The sequence below is a fragment of the Triticum aestivum genome, chromosome 3A (genome assembly GCF_018294505.1).
Source record: "Triticum aestivum cultivar Chinese Spring chromosome 3A, IWGSC CS RefSeq v2.1, whole genome shotgun sequence".
NCBI lineage: Eukaryota > Viridiplantae > Streptophyta > Magnoliopsida > Poales > Poaceae > Triticum > Triticum aestivum.
Genome location: NC_057800.1, coordinates 703866689 through 703873414, shown reverse-complemented (window position 1 = coordinate 703873414; position 6726 = coordinate 703866689). Strand labels below are relative to the sequence as shown.

The 6726-nt window shown below is 50.8% G+C and overlaps 1 pseudogene; it reads right to left on the bottom strand.

Moving 5' to 3' along the window:
• Positions 1-430: 430 nt before the first annotated feature.
• On the bottom strand, positions 431-1918 carry LOC123059282 (chitinase CLP-like; annotated as a pseudogene).
• Positions 1919-6726: the final 4808 nt, after the last annotated feature.

The following is a 6726-nucleotide window of genomic DNA, read 5'->3' as shown; positions in this document are numbered from 1 at the left end:
GATGTAAGGGACTAGCTGTAGTCTTGCTAGTAATCTCTCTCTCTCTCAGGAAGGTTTGATACAAAGTAGCAATTACAACCATAGTTTACAAGCGAATTGGGGAAGAACTGGAGGTAGGGGGAAGAGAGGAAGGTAGCCGCCGCCGAGCCGTCCGTGATCCACTGGATGGCTCGTCCAGTGCCTTGGTCCTGCTATGTATAGTGGTTGTGGCTGTAGCACTTGTGGCAGCAAGTCAGCTGGGCCTAGCCCATAGCCGGCCGAGGGTAGCAGGGGTGCTGACAATGTAACAACAAGCGATAGGATGTTGTCAAACTCCAATCCGATTGTTGCCGAATTTGTCTCGATGAGAGTTTGGATACAAGAGTGGTGTTTTATTGATAGTTGAGACGCCCACAAGAACTTATTCTACCGTGCACTGCGTAGCGGTACAATGCCTTGGATACATGGAGCTGGGCTGCTCAAGTCAGAGGTGTGCTGTCTAGTTCCTGAAGAACGTGGAGCTTATACAACTGGACAAAGAGAAGTCCAGCAGCTTGCTGAACCCGAGCACCTGCTTCTCCAGGTCGAACACCAGCAGGTTGTTCTCCAGCTGCTTCGCGCCGATCACCACCGCCGGCTCGCCGTCCACCGGCATGCCACCGGGACCCGTCGGAAGGATCGCCAGGCACAACGCCCCGTCCACGTGCACCATGTAGTTGTTGTTGAACAGGCGTCCAGTTCCCCGTGGCGCCGGCGCCCAGCTCCCGGTCGATGTACGGCAGGTCCGGTAGCACCGGGCGCTTCAGCAGCGGGAACCCGCCGCCGTAGCACAGCTTGAATGGCTTCGGCGCCGGCACCACGCGCTCCACCGTCGTAAACTTTCCCCTGCACGGCATTTCCGGCAGCCGTCAGTGAGCTTAGTTTAGTACTCCTTGCCTGTGGCGCCGCCGTGGTTTGCGGTCGAAGAATGCGTACCTGGTAATCGCGTCGTCGAAGGCCTTGGCGAACGCGTCGAACAGGTCGGGGCGCATGATCATGTAGGGCGTGGCCGTGCTGAGCACGACGCCGCCCGTGCCGGCCGCGGTGTCGAGGTCGAGCGCGGCGCTAGGGAGGACAGCCTCAGCGTTGGCCCCGTGCCACGACACGGAGATGCCCTTGACGGGGATGTAGTATCCGGCGGGGTTCGCCGGGTTCGTGAGGAGCGGGGTGTATAGTATGATGGTCGTGTAGTCGGCGTAGCCCGGCGCTTGCCATGGCGCCGACAGGTTGACAGGCGAATCGCCGAAGATCGCGAACACGGGGAGGCACAGGGCGAACTTACCTCCGAAGCCGCGCTGCGCGGCGAGCTGCGACGGCAGCGAGAGCGGCCGCCGGGAGAACCCCGCCATTCCGGTGACGCCCGCGGGGAGCGACCTTAGCAGCCTGTCCGGCGCGCACGCGCCGAGGACGGCGAACGACTCTTCCGGGGGCAGCTCCATCGCGCCGTCGGTGGAGTTGGCCAACATCGGGAAGCTCGTGAGGCCGGCGGTGGAGCACTGGCGGGTGCCGGGTTGCCGGCGCAGGCGCATCGCGACCCTAACTCCCCTAACTGGCCGCCGCCCACATGCAGGCAGCGGCGTGGGCACTGCTGGCATGCCGCGCTGCCGCACTAATTACTGGACCCGCATGCCACAGTGCCGTGCACCGACGAGGGCGGGCACGTCGACCAGACGAGCGAGCCGGCAAGGTCTAGGAGGAGCGGCGACTTGTCGGCCTTGACGGTGATGGTGTAGAGGGAGGTGTTGGGGTCCTTGGCGAGCCGGGAGATCAGTGGTTTGTGCGGGGCTTGCTGGCCACTCACCGCCGTGCATGACAGCAGCAAGACGAGCGATGAGACCAAAATACGATGGAGCACATAGTTGTTGGGAGTACTGTGGAAAAGCTTGGCTTGGACAGACATTTTCTGCATTCGATCCATAGTAGCTCGGGATCTGAGAGGAAGATGACTTCTCTGAATGGCTAGCAACTCGATCTGAATGTATTTATACTGCTTACTCTCAGAGTTTGTTAAATGTGAATTGATACTTCACGATCTTGAGCGTGAATTTTGTAGGGCTTAGTGGTTCTTGTTATATGATACCGAGGAGTTGACAATACGTAACAAAGACGTAAAGTCAGGATCTCTCAAAACCTTGTGCTGATCTGGTCTAATTTTGTTTCATTACTAGTATGTTTTGCAAATATAAATTGCAACTGAATCTATCTAAATCTATATCTACACTGCTTACAAAAGCGTCAGTTGCAACTCTTCTTAAGTAATAATGCTAGACCTACAAAAATCTACAAATCATTTTACTTTACTTTCCAAACTATAATCCTCTCCCACCTGAATTCAACTGGGGTGGGTCCCTTCATCCCCCTATTACCAATCATAATCCTCCATATCATCTTGTTTATAAAAAACTTAAGTAACCTTTTGTAGATGTAGCCTTACTCTATCTAAAGCAATGAAATTTAGTATACATGGGATGAAAATAATAAAGAGTAAATTATAGGTGTTTGCCGATGTTGAAATAAGATATATCTGCCTATGAGTGATCTGAATTTCAGGATTGTAGTTTGTGTCGAAGCTTACTATGAAAGAAATGTTCTCTTCCAAAATTATTATTCTTTTGCATTTTTATTTATTTTCACTTGTTTAGTGACTTCATTCTTCATCGGAAGCTTTTGAAGATCTCTATGAAAAGCAACATGATGTGATGCCGGCTCAGTATCTTGGAGGTGCTCATAGGGATAGGGTGTACGTGCGAGCGATCAAAGGGGTGCGTGTATGTGCATGTATGTTGGCCTCTCGATTGTATTGTGTCAAAAAGGAAAAAAAGAAAAACAACATGCGATTGTAACTATGCTTTTAGTGCACAGGATACTATATTAAAGTGTTTGAGACGAAAATCCTTTTCTGAGCCCAGGCTCATCTGCACCCGTGTTGAATAATTTTTTAAAAAAGAATACTAGAATTTTTTTAAAAATTCCAATTTTTCCCCGTGGTAGAAAATTTGGTGCGTGAGATCCGACCCGATTTTCATATGATTTGGACAACTGAGTAACTCTCGGCAAAAAAGACAAATTCGAGGTACGTAAAACAGTTTACTGTTCACGTACTGTTTTGACCTGATTTGTCTTTTTTGCTGAGAGTTACTCAGATGTCCAAATGAGCTAATATTTGGAGCGAACCTCACGCAATAGATTGTCTACCATAGGAAAAAAAATTGAATTTTTTTGAATTTTTCTAGTTTTTTTTGAATTTGTTTCTAATCGGGTGCAGATGAGCCTGGGCACCGAATCGCTGCAACATTAATGTGCATTCTTTCTATGCTTGTTTAATTCACATGTACACCCTCCGTATCAAAATATAATACATAGTAGTATGTTTCTAATATTAGTCGAGATGTGCATTGCACATGCACAATTACTAGTTAGCAAAAAAAGGTGTGCCAAAACATAGTAGTATTTGCCTAATTTCTCTCTCAGAACACACTCAATTTAATTACAAAAATTATTTATTCTTAAATTCCAATTTATTTATTCATCATGTGCAATTTCCCTTTTTGTGTTCTAGTTGTACATTTTATGTAGTTCACTGTCTTCTCGGAAAATGCCAATGGTGCCCGTTTTAGAAACACCCTTTCTACAATGTTATTTTTTGGTAAACACATGTATACTACGTGTCACTACTAGAATCGCCATTTTTGCAGAGTTTCAAAGAAAATCTTCGCCGAGTGCCAAACAGTGCACTCGGCTGGACAGGGCCCGACAATCATTAGTACTGCCGAGTTCATTCTATCACGAACATCAGTGAATATTTAAACAATGTTTGCCGAGTTCTTGCTAGAAAAAACTCGGCAAACCACACCATCAAATGGGACGGGCCATTAATGGAAGTGCCACATGGCATCACAATTTGCCGAGTTTTGGCACACTAAACACGACAAAGATAGGCCAATAGAAATTATCCACGTGACAACACTCATTGCCCAGTACAAAATATCTGCCGAGTTCTTTATTTAACCGAACTGGGCAAAATGTTTGATGAGTTCCAAATACGGTAGTCTCCCATCCAATAAGAGCCTGACACATGGCACAACATTATTACCCAGTGCCAAATTTCGCCGAGTTTATAAAAAACGAAACTGGGCAAATTCTTTGCCGAGTTTGAAACTCGGCAGTCTCCCATCCAGCAAGGGCCCGACGTGTGGCACTACTTCATTACTCGGTGCCACATTTCTCCGAGTTCTTTGTTCAGCAAAACTGGGCAATATTTGCTGAGTTTGGCACTCGACAGTAACTTCGCCAATAAGGAACCGATGCATGGCACTGCCTTATTGCCGTGTTCCACATTTCGCCAAGTGCACATTCGACGCAGCTGGTCGAACTGTTCATCGAGTTTCTTTCTGGGAAAACTCCCTAAAGGTTAGCCCTTTCCGAGTTGCAAACTCGGTGAATGTTGTTAGTACGTTCAGCCGATCCTGGCTTCGCCGAGTTCCGAAACTCGGGTTTTAATTCTAATGAAATAAATGAAATATGAAAAATGTTTACCGAGTCTTTGTTTGATAAACAAAGGCCGCCGTCACAACTCCGTCAACTACTGTACAGCTGGGCCCACCTGTCATGCTTTGCCGTTTTTTTCTGTCGGGAACTCGGCGAACTTCTGCCAAGTTTATTTAGTTCGCCGAGTCATTTTTCGTTGGTACCTGGCAAAGCCAGAGCGCCCCTCCCCCACCCGAGTTGCTTGTGACCGTCGAGTACAAATTTGGATCAAACTTGCCAAACAAAAGATTGCCGAGTTCCCGACATCAAAAACTCGGCGAAGTTCAGGAACTCGGGACAAAACCAGATTCTAGTAGTGTGTGTTTGTGCAAAATTTCATACATTTTACTTCCACACATGGCGTACTGTCGGTGTACTAGAATAAGGGTACCCTAGTATCCCGAACTTGTGCACGGGCAGTTGCAGCACCCCGCGGCAAGGCTTGCCGGGAGAACGCCAAGATCCTCTGTGGTTCCCTTGGAGCCATTCGAGAACAAAGTATTTAAGCTCAGGAGACAAGGCCCCGGCAAGAGGAGCTTGCCGGGAAGGCCAACCAAGGCACTTCAAGGAACTTGCCGCGACGCGCCACGCGCTCCGGCAAGGCAACAAGGCCCCGGCAAGAGGAGCTTGCCGGGAAGACCAACCAAGGTACCTCGAGCCCCGGTGAGCGACAAGCTTCCGGACACGACAAGATAACAGCAGCGGCAAGGCGCTTGCCGCGGCAGGCGGCCACTCTGTGCCCACGCTCCAGCGCATCCACCAACGTGTCGCTCTAGGGGCCTCTCCAGGCGCGCGTGGCGGGAGGCTGTGCAGCAAGCGGTGCGCAGTGGCATGCGAAGCTGACAAGATCGCCATCGTGGCGAACGGTGGCGCCCCTAACGGTCCTTTTCTGCACTGTTTGGGCGACTCAGACGGGCATTTAATGCCCTTGTCCCCTGCCGTCAGGGTTAGGTAGGGTGCACTGTACAAGTAACTGTACCAACCACCTCACTTTTTACATTTGTACCCTTCTCTGCGTTGCCACCTGTTGGTGACCCCTTTAGCGTATAAAAGGAGGCCCATGCGCAACGTAGAGGAGGTTCGGTTGGAGAGGTTCGAGTCATTCGTGAGCCAGAAAACACTTAGCTCTTGCGAGCAAGAAGAAAATACAACCAGACAAGCAGCAGTAGGAGTGTTATCTCTCCGAGAGCTCCGAAGCTGGGTAAACTGCTCGTGTGCTTCGCCTCGATCTGCTCTTCGTGCGACCTCCGCCCCCCCGCCGAACCGAAAGGGGCCCGATCCGCGCCATGATGCCGTTGTGCGATTCACACGGAATTGTTCTAACTTGGCAATAGCCTGCGGATGACGCCGTGAGCTGCGGCGAGTCCAGTGGCCCAGTACGAAGAACTTCAAACCAGACGTACCGGAGAAGTACGACGGCAAGACGCATCGATCGGAGTTCCTCAGCATCCACACCATTGCGGTGCAGGCTGCCGGGGGACGAGACAACAAGATCCTTGCCAACTACTTCCCGCTGGTGCTCAAGCCCAACGTCAGATCCTGGCTCATGCACTTGCCGGACAACTCCATATCCTCTTGGGCTGATCTGTGCCATCAGTTTGTCGGCGCCTTCACAGGCGCCCACAAGCCTCATGGCCAAGAAAGTGACCTTCATCTGCTCGCCCAGAAGGAAGGAGAACCCATGCGCAAGTACATTCAGAGATTCAGCAGTGTGCAGCACAACATCCGAGACGTCCACCCTGCCACGGTGATGAGCGCGTTCCATCAGAACGTGCGAAACCGCAGGATGCGGGAGGAAATGGCGATGTGCAAGATCAGGGACATTAGTGAGCTGTATGCCCTGGCCGACAAGTGTGCACGTGCTGAGGAAGGGAGGAGACTCCCCGGAGAGAACATAGGAGCAGGAGGATCTGACAGTGAGGATGCTGCCCCGGCAAGGAAAAACCGGCGGCGGAACAACAGGAGGAGGAAAGGCAAAGAGGTGCTAGTTGTTGAGCAGTCCGGCAACGGTGGTGGCGCCAAGAAAGCCAAAGCTGGTGACTCCGGCAAGGAGGTTGCCGCAGAGGTGGCGGTCGCCGACAAGCAAGACGGCACCAACAAGCAGTACTGCAAGATCCACCACACCAAGGGCCATGATCTCCAGAGCTGCAGGAAAGTCGAGCAGCTTGTTGAGCAACAGAA